Raw genomic sequence first — 16012 nt, 5'->3', positions numbered from 1 at the left:
TTGAGAGCAAAATGTAATTATTTGAGAAAATATACTCTAAATTCTAGAAAGAATTTGATGTTTTTTTGGCTATTTAATTTATAAGATACTTACCCAAAAGAGAAATTAGCTTTCATCAGATGTTATATAACAGAACTACATGAATATGTATGTTTATAAATAAAATTCCAGGAGAAAGAACATTAAGACATCATTAACAAAATTGCCTCATTTTGAATAGTTATCAGAGTCAAACAAACAATTTTAGTACTTTGTCTTCATGAATCAATCAATAATTCCTGAAATTCAGCCCTCTGATATGAGAGAATGCTAATTATACTGACCAATTTAAAATGAATATCTGATCTATTTTCTTTGAATATCCCTAATTATCTTTTTAAAATAATATTTATCTAAAACTAGTTTAAAATATAGAAAGAATCATCACTTTAACAGACAAATTAATAACTTAAAAAGTTATTAACCTGCAGCATTCATACCAAAGGCTATAATTAGAAAGACCACAAAAGCACCTACCGCAATTTCGTAATCCTCAGAATCAGCATAGTAAGAAACCACAAATAATGTATTCACTTCACTTTCAGTTTCTGAAAGTCTTTCTTAAATGATGTATAAAGACTCACTTTATAGATGCTTATTATTCGTAATTACAAGGCTATCTAAATGAGCTAAAAATGCTGGTCATAGTTAGCATTTCTAACTATTTCTACTATCCTTATGCTATGGATAAATGCCACACACTATGGCATAACTTGGCTTATACCTGAATATTAAGTTTACTATTTACCTGAGAAGCACAAGTTGATTTTGGCACCAGTGCTAACGGCTTACAACATATTTTCTTCAGTATATGTTCTTAAAATCAATGCTACTTCACACTGTRAGAAAGAGGGAAAAAGAAAAATCTGAGAGAGAAGGACAACCAAATTAGCTACAACCTTTTTCTCCTTAGGAGTAACATTTTTTCAACATTCTAATATTATGCATGCCATACTACATAAAATTTTAACTTTGGGCATTCAATCCTGATGATTTTAGTTGATAGTGAATTTCATATTTTTGAGCTGTCAAATGGAAGAAGATAAGTGAGTACTGGTCCAAATGAGGTATTTTGGCAGTTTAGAACTTGAAAAATACAGATAATATTCACAACATTGGAGAAACAAAGAAAGAGAAAGAGAAATGGCTTGCATTTTCAGGATTAGGATTCCAGAAGTTGGGTACAAAGTAATAAGAAAAAATAATACACTGTCACTGTTGTGCAGATCTATTTTCTGCTCATTAGACACACCAGTCAATTCAGCCAGACACCATCAGTAAGATAAAGCTCAGATCAAGCTCAGACATCTGAAAACTGAATTATTGCTTTTGTTAACTGCACTAGAACACTTATATTGGTTTTATCTTTTAAACCTTTTTCTTAGCTGCATTTGACACCAGAGGAAAATACCAGTAGTCTTCTCCTCAGACTTTAAATCCATTTGAGAACTAGAAATTATATTTTCAATTTWAAAAAGTTATTTAGGAATTCTTGCTAGTTTTGTTTCTTTGTAGGCTCCAGTCATAATGAAATATCTGCTGGAATGTTCACTGGTTTCCAAACTGAAGATCTACCTCAAAGTATGGCTATAAAAAGGACCAGCACTATGAGAACTCCTGGGTTCATATCACTTTATTTTAAGTAGGGATCAGTATCAAATCCATGTCTTCTAAACATTGTGGAAAAGGTGGAAGATTTAGTTTCTAGACTGAAGTTTCAAGAGTGGCKTTTCATTTTATTCCTAGCAAGTTTATTTTTAAATTCTCATTGTAAAAGTATAAATGATAGATACTGTTTAGTTGTAATTATGCTATAAATTGCTGAGAGTAGCTGAGGGATTTCATTTGGGAAACAAACATCTTCCCACAAAAAAATTAGTTGCTGTTCAAAAGGCCAAATCTATCTAGCACACAAAATTTGCCAGTGTAATAAAAAAAGGAGCAAATTTCACTGATCAGGTATATGTACACTTTTAGGTTGATTTTTACACCTAGTAATTCTTAATGTTCTGAATTCATTCTTAGATAGTGGTTTTGCAAGACATCACGTGCAGGAAGAATCCAATCTCACAAAGAAAGCTTATTCAGACTGTATACTGATACACTCTGCAGTATTTTTACAATAATCAATGAGAGTAAAATGCTAGCTACTATACAGGAATTTGCCAATTTATCTGACATTGAATATATGCAATGTAGAATTAATGAAAAGCAATAAACATGGAGAATCTTTTTTTGTGTGTGTATGCTTATAACCACTGTGAGTAACAGTGAGCATTGTTTACGGCAAAGCTTTCTCCAAAGAGAGAACTTGCTCTCTCATGACTGACTGCCAGTGTTTTTAACAAGTGCAGGTTTTCTGCCTCAGAGACTGGCTTCATTTTTGGAAGATACTTTGCCTTAAAATAGTATTACCCAGCCATACAAAAAGAGAAATGAAAATCAGTCGCTATTGGTCAATAAGAGGGAATGCTTAGAAAAAAATTCCCTCCCATGAATTCACAGCATTCTGGCTATAATAAATTAACATGTATTTTTCAAGACCTGTAAAACGTCAATTAAAAAAAAAAAAACTCATGCTTTTAAACGTTGCACTAAAAATTAGAGTTTGAAATTGTACAGACATAAATAGCATGAATTCTAAYGCAATTGAAGAGCATGGAATGATCTACGGGGGGTTAGATTCAACCCTTCATTCTAGAATTCCTCCTCTACCTCCAAGCAATTGCAAATGGCTGATGATAAAAGATATTAGTGGTTCTCTGCTTCTCACATGATGGATTACTGAGGCTTGAAAATTGACAGTGACTCATGAATTTGTGTTGTAAAAAGGAACGGTCATATATTTTTACACACTGGAATTCAAGTTTTAAACTTAAACTACAAGATACTTTTAACTAAGTCATCAGACCACATTCTGTGAACCTGTCTGTGATAAAATGAGTGCAACTAAAACCTCTTTTGATTTTCTGGGGCAAATGGGCAAAATGAGTCCATAGCCTTTCTAAGCTCTAGTGTTTTGCAGGAGGAAAGGAAAAAAAAAAAAAAAAAGGACTAGGATACTAGGAATTGGTTTTCAGCCTCCAAATACTTGGCTGTATGTGGCCTTTGAACACTGCAGTATAAAAACCTCATCTGTATGAATCTTAGATTGTTATTACAGCAAATGACCTCATGTCAGGTCAGTGCAAATAAGGAAAAGCTTGGCTGGTCTTAACCTAGAAAGCTATAAAATATGTCAAATGGATGTCTCTCAAGTGTGTGATAAAAAAGCATCTTCCCWGCCTCTAGCAATATTGTATCTGACCTCAGAGCATTAGAGAAGAGACACCATATTGAATGCTTTCATTTCCACATAAAATGCTGATCATGATAGTTCAGACATGCCAGATGGCAGTAGCAGTGAAAAATGGTGTTGATGCCTCAGGAGAAATGAGCTAGTAAAGTTATATTATGTTCAGTTGGGATTTTAAACATGCAATATAGTTAAAACTGTTATTCTCCTCCAAAACCATACACCTCATATTTCAGTGCTATGTCATATTCGGGAAGAAAATATCCAGCCATCTTGCACTAACATGAGAAATACGTTTTCTGTGTCATAACAAAACRTTACACATAATATTATACATATATATGCAGATTATACATATAAGTGCACACATATGTACATACATTTTACATATGTACCTACATTCTCACATATATAAAGGATAAAAATGACGGGCCACCTGACAGCACCCTGAGGCACAAGGCTGTCTTCAAGTCTGAGTTTGATTTGGCTAATGGTTTAACTAGAACTAAAAGACATTGTAAGTAATTTTATTGATGTAGACACAATTCCCGACAGATTCTATGGACTTACAAGAATGGAGATAACTTGCACAACAGTCCTAAGATCATTCTCCTCACTTTACTAGCAATGTGACTACATTAATTTCTGGTTCCTAGATCATCTTCCACCACTGGCATTGCTCTGAAACTCTGCCATGCATGGACAGAAACACCACAGAAAAGACCACGGACTTAGAAACTCTATGCTTTTTAGAATCATTGTTTTCGAAACTATGGTTTTTAGAATAATTGTTTTCAAGTTTTCATTTGCTTTAGAGTAATGGTCAGAATCCTCTTTTGTGAAAAGTAACTTTTCCTTTAGCTCATCTATAGAGCTAACATTCCATTTTGGTGTTTATGTTTAGAATGTGCTAAAAAAAYACCTGGCAAATTTGTTTTGAGAGCAGAAGGGAGATTCTTTTATGTAGCTCAATGAGTATCAACTATATTTTACCAAAAATTAAAGAACCTTGTTGAGTGAAAGAAGAAACCACACCCAGAAAATATGTAACATTAATAATGGTTTGCTTTACACACTAGAAGAAAAAAACATATATGCACTCATAGAAATGAATGCTGAAATGTGGCATACAGCTTACTGCATTTAGTTCCTTGAAGTCACCAGCAAAGATCCTGAGTGTCTCATTGAGAAGAACCCCCAGAATAGCAATTCTATATACTGTAACATGCTGTAGGCTGCAAAGTCCTTTTCAGTATCCAATGAGAAATTCAGGTCAAAGTATGGGATGAAGAGCCACAGATGCTAAAGGAAGACAGAAGGCACAGTCACTAATCACTGATAAACTAAATTTAACTTTTTAATTTTTTAACTAAAAACACCTCTGATGGTTTTCTTAAGCATGTTTATGAARTAATTAGGGGTGAGGAAGAAAGACAGCAATATGAAACCAAATGAAAATGAAGGTCTGCATACAACAACTGATTTTTTTTTTTTTAAAGCCAGCTAAAGCTTCAGAGTACTTCCACTCATTATTTCTGATCTTAATAAGATATTTTATCTCTTCAGTATATTGTGACACAGAAGGAAGAGTAATGCATAACATCTAAGAGGTGAAGATGGATGTTCTTAAAAAGCATACAGCTTTTCATGGCACGGGAGCTACTCCACTCTTGTCATTCTTTCACATCTAAGACTGACAATATCCCGCAAATCCTTGGTTTCATTTCTGGCAGTAAAATGGCTACAGTTCCCRTGGACAAGAACAGTAGTAGGTCAGATTCTGATCTCAGGTACTTTGGGCTAAGTCCAAAGTAACACTGTTAACCTACTGGCTCCCAATGCAATATTTATATCTTCCATTAAACTGAAGGCTACATCAGCATAAAGATCCCAAGAGCTATGTTAGTCTTGCTTGCTTGTTTGACTGCTAGCAAAACAGACACAAAATGGGGAAAAAAGAGGGTTATATCTATAGATGCTCCTTTACTTGAACTGCTACTCGGTTTTCCCTTTCAGGTAGACTCTAGGACGACTAGAGAAAGCAGAGATGTTATCGTATTTGTTCTTTTCTCCTATTTCACTTACCTAGTGCAATGTAAGTGAACTTTGACATAAATGGGACTCTTCTAACTCAGAATAAGCACCAAATATAAAATAAAAGGATGCATGCATTTTACTCCCTTACAAGAGAAAYGATCTCACTTTGAAACAGGCTTTATAAAGTTCGATCTACTCTACATTTCTCAGAGAGAACTCTAGGAGTGACACTCCTCTTCAGAAACTCAGCGTCTCGCTCACCACTGAGGTAAGTAAAACAGCTTTTTGCAGCACTGCTCTGGTACCCCGTCCTGGAGGAGGAAAGCTTTTGTTCTGTGGGACAAGGTGGCCAGGACCAAATAMGTTTTTGCAGTACATTACATAAATCATCCTTTTCTCCTGTGTACATTGGTGATGCTTCACATGGAGCTTGATCACTGTGAGGGTCTCTCCCCTGTTCCCAGAGAACAGGTATTATCAATGCACATGCAGTACTCCATTTATCCATGTTGGAAAACAAACAATACACCTCTAAGGAAGAAAACCTGACACAAAAAGGTGCTCCTTAGGGAAAATAAGAAATAAGGGATGTTATACCCTGCAACGTTTGTAAAACCTTGACATACAGTACTGCAGCCAGAGCCCTGATTTGTCATACTTTTCATATATACTATTCAAACACTTTGTCCTTTGGCAACTTGGAATTTAATTTCCTTTGTCTTACTTTTTTCATTCAATTTCATTAATTAGAAGGAAGCTGATTTTAGAAGAAGAAATATTACAGAGGTATGTAAGAAATAAGACATTGGAAAAGTCTATAACACAAAGATTAATTTGTCCAATTTCAAAATGTATATTGCAATATTTTATAGTTGACAGGTGATCATGGGCAGACGGTCATTACAATTTATCATAGGAGGAAGCTGTTAAAATGACAATATGGGCARGTATAAAATTATATGAAGGAGAAGTTAGAGAAGATAATTTTCAAACACTACCAACTTGTCCTTTTAAAGTTTCTTTAACCAAAAGAACGTTAGCCAAAAGCTAATTACAATTTTAATAGACTGAGCTGAAAAAATAGCCTGTTGAGGGAAAACAATCTATAACAGGCAAACTTTTATTCTTTTTTATTTTTTTTAATCTCCTACCAATCAAAATCTGTGCTTTGCTATACATAAATTGTGTAAAAGTCTTTTCTTCACCTTTCCTGTTTAGATGTTAATGACAGATATTCCAAGACACAGAGAATCGCTGTCCAGTTCCAATTTATGCCACTGAAATTCTCACTCTCTCCACTTTCACAACCCCATCATTTATAAACAGTAGCGACATGTTATTTTTAAGTGGAAAAGAAATGTTCTTTGGCACTGATCAGCCTTCAGTGAAGTTTTATAGCAGACTTATAAATTTCTCAATAGCAGGCTTTATAATGGAATTGCTTAAAGTACTCCAACTCTATTGTGATAGCTGGCACACTGGATTCTGCTGAACTTGTTATAAACCAACAAAAGGAGCTTGAAATTTTTATTCACTATTGTTGCTAGGGCTGCTTGTTGCACCTACTTTTAAATCAGGCCATGATCCTACAATCAAGCTTCCTAAGTCTGGATATTAGAGCTTTTTCCTCACGTTATTCTCAGCTCTGCTTGGTCACTAGAATCCGTTACAAGAGTGGGACTTAAGATCCTAAGTTCCTGGAGGGAGAATTGTCTTGGGCTACAGGGTGAATTGCCCACGAGGGAGGTCCATGGGAATGAGCTCTCCAGTTGCCATTGCAGGAGAAATACAGACACTTGTAGGAGAAAAACACATACTTGAAGTGAAGCATCCATTTTACACTCTGTGACATGCAATGCAAATGGAGGTATAAAAACATGATAAAAACATCTGAGATATTCCGCTAGGGTTTCCTTCCCCTGTCTTTCCCTATACATTCTTCAAATTGAAAAACCTTTCCTTCTGAAGGTAAAAAAGTAGAATAAAGATCCTAACTTTTCCTTTAGTTTGTTGGYTGAATTTTTAAACGATCTGAGAGACCTGCAATTTTGAAGCTAAATCAACAAATTAGGCGGGTGCTACTGGGTGCCAGCCAACCAATTTGTAATATGCAAGCATTCTTTCTAATAATTTGTTTGTTCTTCAGCATTTGCACCAAATCCATATAAATAGTACAGTTCCAAACCTCACTGCAAGCAAAGTGAGATGAACCAAACCTTAACTACAGGCCCTGTTATAACGCATGTACTTATATTCACAAATATCTTAATCTGGCTAGCAAAGGAACTCAAAGCAAAGTATTAGTCGCTAATAAGAAGCCTACAATCTAATCCTATTTGGCTCCAGGTTAATCAAATTAGCCTTATAGAAGAGATGGTTGCAGCATTTATATAAAAACTACAACTTTGTTTTTCTTAATTAAAAAAAAAAAAAGCTCTGGGACTATATAGTTTTCAATTAAAAAGTGTTTGTATCTCCTATGAGCCTAATATCAAAGTTTATTTTACGTATATGTTTTGGGGGTTGCAATTCTATTGAAGTGCCAGGCACGGGGATACTGCTAAAGCTCGTGCCAACCAGCACCTCTGATGCAAAAAACACGTGATAAGAGAAAAAATAGGTATCCACAAGAAGGTGGAAATCTTCTAGAGAAAAGCAAGAAGGTTGTGAATATATTTTGCACAAAGCACCTCAGCTAGTAGCTTGTTTGCATGGGATCTAGACTTTCACAGAAAGATCTTCCAACAACAGTTTGGAAGATTTCAACAAGGATTTCAACAAGGAACACCACCCCTGCCTGGGCAGGCTGGCAACCTGGACTGGATCTGGAAAGAGTAGAGGGTCCATTCTTACTTAAAATTGACTCCAACACACTGTCACAGCAATTTTAAATTCCCATTAATCTAATATTCTCACTGAAACCTTGTAAAAGCTTAATTTAGTTCCTAGAACCAAAAATGACATCATGATATTTAATACTGACTGGGGGAAATTTATTTGAGTCTGTATATAGAAAAATCTCTCAATACATTAATTAGAGCTATTAAGAATATAAAAAAAMCCCTCTATATAAGGGTGAAATTTTGGTTTCTGTTGAAGCCAATGGCAAATCACTTTTTATGTTAATGGAATAAATGCCTCGCCATTGAGATAAAATAAAGACTGGCTTCACAAAACCTTTAAGCATGGATGAAATAACTTTTGAGTTCTTTATCACCTTTGCACRGTGATAAAGACTGAACCTTTTTCCCCCACTTTCTGAAAACCTCACATCTCATGCACAGCAAAGATATASAGTAGAAGCATAAATATTTCTTCAAGTTTTTCCTGCTCACTAAAGTCAAGACATATCTTTTCTCATTTTCCTTTCATTACTGTCTGTAAACTTATTTTMCTCTTTACAATCACATTAACTCAGTGTTAAACCTTACTGAAGGGAAAACATCGCTTAAAAAAACTCAAACTTTTTGTCACACAATGTTAGCATCACTTACAAGCAAGAAAAATTTAACCTGTTTTTAATATGAGTCTCAGGATGAAAAAGAACAGTTTCAATGGCATTCATCCAATTATAATGTATTGCATAATTACTGCTCAGAAACCTACATTATTTTTCTACCTCAAATTAGATGTTACATATAACAAAACAACCATGTAGGACTTCTTGGCTATTCATATATTATGAATAATCATTTTTGAATCGATTACCTAGGAATAAAGTCATGCTATTCAGACACTAAAAACCTCCGATATTCAGTCCAGAAGCAGAAGACACCTGGGTGCATACTCATGAGCTTAAATTTAAAGCCATTAAAATTAGATTCTATTACTGTATTCAGACAGTCTGCTTATATAGAAAGTACTTTTGAGAACAATATAAAACACTATTGTGTAAGATGATTAAGTAGTTTTTTATGTCCAGAATGTTCATGCATGACTGTCACATCCATATGTATAAGTTTAATACATTTCCTCCTGTCGTTTTCATACATTATTGAACTGAACAAAATTCAATAAAACACAGACCCCATAGTTCACTTGCCAACATCAAGTATGCTTTGCACAGGCTTCTTCAGCTCATTCACCTGAGGTAAGTTCCCAGCTTTTCTTGAGCCAACTTACTGTATATCAGTTTATCTGAACAGGCCAAAAAGTTTAAACAGGATAAACTCAAAATTCACGGGCTTTCAAAAATTTGGTGCCTCTCACTTACAAAACGGAAGGCTTGGTACTAACTCCCTTTGCATCTGTATATTCCCATGTGCTTCGTGCAGCCCTGTCTTTCCTCTCTGTCTCTCTAGGCCCTTTGAGAAAGCATTTTCTTTCGGCCTTACTGTCTTAACTAAGAAAGGACAGTAAGAGATGGTGAAGACTCAATAGGCTAATGGGGGTAAACTGAGCAGTAAAAGATCTTTCCAAAAATTGGAAGACTCATTCTTGCAGAAGCACCTAGTGAGCCCAAGCTGAATCACCCTTCTCAGTGCCGTCCTATTATCAGGAAGGTGGTGGTCTTCCCAGGAGTGGGGCCAGGCTGCCAGGACAGAAGCATGGAAATGGGAGCTCGCTGTTTAACATGCACTTCCAAAAATCTGTGTATATATCATCATATAACTGTGTTGTTATAATTAAAAGCAAAAGAAACAAATTCTAAGTATCAAAAGGAAWTTTTCCACATATTTCACAATGTAAAATGACAGTACTTACATATGAACATTTTATGAGTCCAGAGAAGGCTACAGACAACATAGCTCTGCTGTCCCAGAGAGTACTGCATACTGATCAGTCTCTCCTTTGAAAGATATAAAATATCTTCCAAAATTACATGGAACTGTGAAGGAACAAGAAGGGAAAAGCCTACTCTCATTTACACCTTTGAAAAAATACATCAAAAATCATCATACTACCTGCCACTATGAACTACTGATAATTGGTTTTGAATGGGGGTGGTGTAAAACTATGAGAGCAATGTATGTGTTAGTATAGTGAAGAAAAAAAAAGATCTGTAGGCCTGTGTTCTTTTCAAAGCTTTCCYAGCTAGTTAGCCTGCTTTCTCCTACTGCCTCATGTGCAGAACGGATATGCCTGCACTGATTGCTTGGGGAGTTTAACGTCTCCAGCTTAGCAAGGAGAAATGTGATTGTGAGCCCCACTGCAGGTATTTAAATGCCCAATCGAAACATYCAACAATAGATGTAATTAAGCAGGCTCTAATTTTACTTATGTGATTCAACATAAAGAGAGGAGCTCCATTACTTAAGTGTTTACGTCATTCCTTGGAGAAATGACCTTAATTTATTGTAATTTCCAGTTGGAAGATTATCAAATTGATTCTGAACTTAAGTAGCCCTGTGGGTGCACAGTCATTTACTGCCAGATTACRTGAAGTACACTGATTACTTCAAATTATAAAAGTCTTATTTTTGTTAATAAACAAGTTTACCTTTATTACTAAATACATACTTTGGCTAAAATTTTCTAACTACTACAGCCATCTTGTATTCAGGTATCATCTGTCATAAAAAAGTTAAACCACCCTTACAAATGGAAATAGTAATTACATAGAATGTATATAAGGCACCATTTTGTGTATCATGTATGAATTACYCCAAGGATAAGTAGGGTTTGGATGACTGGATTCAATTATATCCCACACATACAGTCTTATAAAAAAATCCCTTAAGAGAATTTTGCAAAAAAATTTAATGGAAATTTGTTCACAAAAATCATGGTCTCACACAACAACAAACATCTAAATTTTCATTTAAATTTCCCAAGTTCAGCAGAACCTCTTGGTTACAGGCAGCTCTGATTGCAAGACAATCCATTATACACACAGAGACAAAAGTAATCTAAACTTACAGTGAACAAGCAACAGATTTTCAAAAATCAGACTCTGACTTCTAACAAAGGATAGCTTCACAAAATACACTAATGTAAGCAACAAAAATACTACTGAGGAGTCTCAGCAAGGCAGGCACTCCCAAACCTTACACACATTTTCAGAAAAGCACCAGAGCTGCTCTGATTAATGACATTATAAAGCATCAATCCTTAATCGTAAGGCTTAAGAACACCTAACCAAATTCAAAAATTAACCTGTCAGATTATGTCATAAATTACTGCTCACAAGTATGTTAATCAAAGTTTGGGTAATTTCATCCTTTTTACATTATTTCCCCTTCTCAATTACAGTGGATCCTGATTCTTTTGGTGGGAGAAGACAGGGCTAGCTGCACTAGAGACCAGATTAACMACTTCTCATTTTTCACCTGTGCTTCCCCATGAGAGAATTTTTGCTGCCAGTGAATATTGCCGTTTTTCACAATCTTACACTGAGGGTTTCTAGACTGCACCTGCAGGCCCCAACCTACAGAGACTGCAGTGTAAACACTTTCCAGGAGCACCTGATAAAACATAATATTGGTCAGGTCCCCTAGGAAGAGTTTGTACCAGAGAGAGCCCCAAAATGATAAAGAGCTCTGCGGTGCTGGAAATATGGTAGGTGTGTGGGAGCGTAGGGCTGTGTGTGGCAGGGACAGAGTCCTTCCCCAGTGGAAATATAACTGGATGCTTTCACTTTTTTTTTTTTTTTTTTTTTTTTCATTTCTTTATTAAAATATGAACATGCCTCTGTCTCATATATATTTCATAATGAGCAGGGTAAGGAAATGAGAAATCCAGAGGCAATGCATGAGAAAGGATCCTTAACATTCAGATCTCAGTCCTGCTCAAATTGGAGCATTTGTCATGCCCACTGTGGTGATATCATAATCTGTGCACCAAATAACAAAATCTCTTTCAGGAATGAGTACAGTACTGCACCAAACATGGTTCAAAACAGATTAAACTTCCCCARTGGCCTGAAGGCCTATTAGGTTTCTTGTCACTTCTCTGTGTTTTTATATTAAATACCTACAAGAAATTCATATTTGTCACAAATAATCACATCCTTATCCATCACCAGAGAAAATTGAATATAATCCTGAATAAAAGGAATAAAAGTTCTTTCATCATGCATAGAAAAGGAAAGACTAAATGTTCTTTCTAGGTTTGTTTCCTTCTTAACACAGATGTTGTGATTTAGCTTTTTTTTTTTTTTTTTTTTTTTTTTAAAGAAACCATATTACATGATATATGTGCACTGAAAAGCTATCTATTCCGAATCTCCAGCATGCTGAACAGTTGTATGAAAACTCTGGGGTCTCTCCTGGAAACCCCATCCTTCTTTTTCACTACCAAAACCATTAATTTTCCCTCATCATTTGCAGAACACAAAACAAATATGGGACTCCACCAATGATGGGGCTCAGGGTACAATTCTGAGGCACTGGAGCAATGGGGTGAAGTTGTGCTTATCCAAGGACCACAAAGTGGTATGCCTTAAAAACACTGCGAGAAATGTGACATAGTATGTGACATAATACACACGAGTAAAGACCCAGGAACAAAGGCAGAAGCAGATATAGGTAAGAAAAAATCAGAGAAGGAGAAGAAAGGTTAAACTCTGCTCAAATTATTAGCTCTCAGGAGACCAGGAGTGACGCAAACCTAAAGGACTGAAAACAACTTCCAAGTCCCTGAGCTGAGACTAAGCTGGTCAAGCTCTTTGGTTCCCTTTTCCTTGGGGAAAAGGGATCCTTAAACAAGAGGAAAAGCATAAGGTTCAGTCTATCAAACCTGATGCCTCGAATTTCCTGAAGGTGAACACAGCCTCCTGCACGCTCAGCAGGGGCTGCACATGAGGCACAACATCTCCTCGGGCAGCTCAGCACAGCCCTGCACATCTAGGCACCATCACCCTTTATAGCTCAAATGTATAGCTCAGTGAAGGCAGAGGATAATCCACTTTTACCTGGAAGCAAATGAAAAAAAAAAGAAAAAAAAAATCTTATTTCACTGTGCGCTACCAGAATATTTCAAATGAAAGAGCGTTTGAGACAAATAAATAGCAAGGCGAGGGGAAGGAAGCCTTTATTGTTTGAAGGTTTCTTGCCACCAAGGGGGGGGAAAAAAAAAAAAAAAGTTTGAGAAGGAAGCCTTTGTGTGCACTATGTACAGAGCTGGAAAAGAAGAGTGGGAAGACAGGAGCTGCTTGAAAGATTTTTCTCAGACACTGAAGGGAAAACTTCAAAAAATAATAATAAAAAAAAAATCTACAGAAAGCAAAGGCTTACATCTTCCCTAAAAAAAGAATCCTCCCCAGTACCTGAAGTTTAACAGGACAGTGAAAAAATTGTAGGCCCCCTGAAATACTGAAGGAAGTTTTTATTTAAAGGRTAAGTGAAATAGATAGCTTGAGAGGAAAAGTATAATTTAGGACTGAGCTCAGACAAGGAATAAATTCTCCAAGAGAAATGAACCCAGAAACGAAATGAATAACAATGAAGAGCTAAGCTGTGGTACATCAACCAGGAAACTCTATCAGCCAAACCAATTAATTTAACCAGTGCCAGGAGGTATTTCACACACAGGAATGCCCTACAAGTCAGCTCAGGGTGCAGACACACACATTCTTTGCACTGACCTTAGGGCTTCCTCATCCTGTTACCATGAGCCATCTAGATTGGAGGTCATTTGTGTACATACCTTGTATTCTGACACACAGGTTCATCACAATCTAGCCTAAAATACTCCTTGCCACACTGACATCATTTGTTGAGCGTTCACAAATGCTTCAAGTTTTGTTTTATTGTAAGATTACATGCCTTTTATTTGGATGCTTGCTTTCTTCCAGAGTCACATCTGCTCACACTTACCAGATTTATTCCTGCCAAGTCCAAGAACTCCACTTTCAGCTGGACTTGTTTGCTCTCCTCAGCAACTCCTAATTAAGCTGCTTTTCTTTGTGTTTCCACACACCAAAAACTCACCTTCAAAACTACCTTCTTATACACATTTCTATTCATTAAGATTTCTGAATCACCATAATCAACATTTTAGGAATAAAAGTACTTACCTATTACAGAGGCATTTATTAGCACCCTATGTGGTAGTAAATAAGTATAAAATTTACCATAATGCAATACCATAAAAGGCTCAGAACACTTTCTTTAAGTAGTATGGCCTGAGGGAATTAAAAAACTGGAGTGTCTCTGAAATCAGCAACATTTATTATATTAATCAGTGGGCTTCAACTTATGCCTCAACTTGGTACCACTGGGAATAACAAGCAAGAAACACATAACAAGCAAAAATAAAAGARGTCTTATACACAAAGCTGTAACAACGAAGGAAAGAAATCACTTCATTTCACAAAATTCTCCTCTGTTCCTGGGAAAGAAAGGCTACCTTAATTGATTGTCTGGGGACGGAGTACAAAGGCAGGAGAAATTACCGAAATTGTAKCTATCTTTCTTGGGAAGAAAAGAAAAGGTTCAGGAACAACTGTTGCTCCTGTGCTTAGAGACTGCTTCCCACCACTGGGAAAACTGGCACCATGTACTTTYTGGAATACCATTTACCTTATGACTGCCCCAAGGAGATCAGAGGCATGGCCATGACCTTGGCCTGTCCCCTATGGAATGCCCTGTGGAAGGTGAGCGTTCCAGTGGCACGAGGGTCTGCRTCCTGTATGGTGAGCATTAGGCTCAGAGCTGGACCACTGCTTGGGAGGCACAAACTGTCCCCCCAGAGTGGCCAGCTGACCCAATAAAGACTTGCTATTGCTCCTGAACCCCTCCTTTCATGAACATTAACTGCATGTACAACAGCATGTCTTTACAAGGAGGAGACTTTAGGAGTGAAACATACTTAAAAGTTTGGGATTCACAGTAATTACTGCAAAAATAATTTCCTTTTAATTTGAATCCTATTTTAACTAGAAATTCAAAATCTGAATCAGTATTTCAATCTTCTTAAAAGCTTATGAGTTTAGAATGAATATTTCAGTTCACCAACTTTAGCCACCAATTTGCCCAAATATCTTTATTAAAGATGAATATAATATTAATTAAAATAATATTAAATAATACTTTAAATTCCATTTTTTTGATAATTCTTACGGCCAAATTCTGCCTCTAGTATTCCACAGATATTACTAAAATTTCTAAATATTACTAAAATTTCTAAATAAAAAGATGTGACCTAAAACCCTCAAAATGACAGCAGATATACACAAAATGACTTAGCATTTCTCACAGGTGTCATGACCTACTGAATGCACCAAACAGGAAGGAAAAAACGAAGAAAAAAAAAAAACTATAATCCACATGTGTTGTGAAGACAGTTGAGGTGATCACAGCATCCCCAGTTTGCAGCAAATTAAAATACTAAGCTAAAACAAACCCAATTTCACTGACCTTGTGGCATTTTCTGTTGGCACACTAACAAGCTCTCTTCCCAGATGTGCGCTGCATAGCTTGCAACCAGGAGGTAGAGTCTAGATTCTTCTTATTCAGTCAAAGATTGCACTTTCCATAAACTATGTAAAAAAAATCTTCAATCAATGGTGGAAAATTTGGGCAAAACTGAATTATTTGTTATCCTTTGTTATCCTGGTGAATTCTGATCATCTATCAAGTTAATTTCCATTTGTGGCTCTGAATAACCTGGAAAAGAATAGAGCAGAAATATTGCAAGGTCAGTGATGTTCAGAAGATACAGTTTTATAGATAGTACTCTGGAACAAAAGTCTACAAACTG

General features: G+C 36.0%; 1 long non-coding RNA gene across 1 annotated transcript; it reads right to left on the bottom strand.

Moving 5' to 3' along the window:
- Positions 1 to 849: 849 nt before the first annotated feature.
- Positions 850 to 15778, bottom strand: LOC112955400. The gene is made up of 3 exons (XR_003250877.1): positions 15670 to 15778; positions 4473 to 4636; positions 850 to 878 (listed from the first exon to the last, which is right to left on the bottom strand). It is a non-coding gene; the product is annotated as an uncharacterized LOC112955400 (long non-coding RNA).
- Between the last annotated feature and the right edge of the window lie 234 nt (positions 15779 to 16012).

This window comes from Nothoprocta perdicaria, unplaced genomic scaffold (genome assembly GCF_003342845.1).
Source record: "Nothoprocta perdicaria isolate Ctin4 unplaced genomic scaffold, notPer1 scaffold_56, whole genome shotgun sequence".
Taxonomy (NCBI): domain Eukaryota; kingdom Metazoa; phylum Chordata; class Aves; order Tinamiformes; family Tinamidae; genus Nothoprocta; species Nothoprocta perdicaria.
This window is presented reverse-complemented; position numbering and strand designations above follow the sequence as displayed.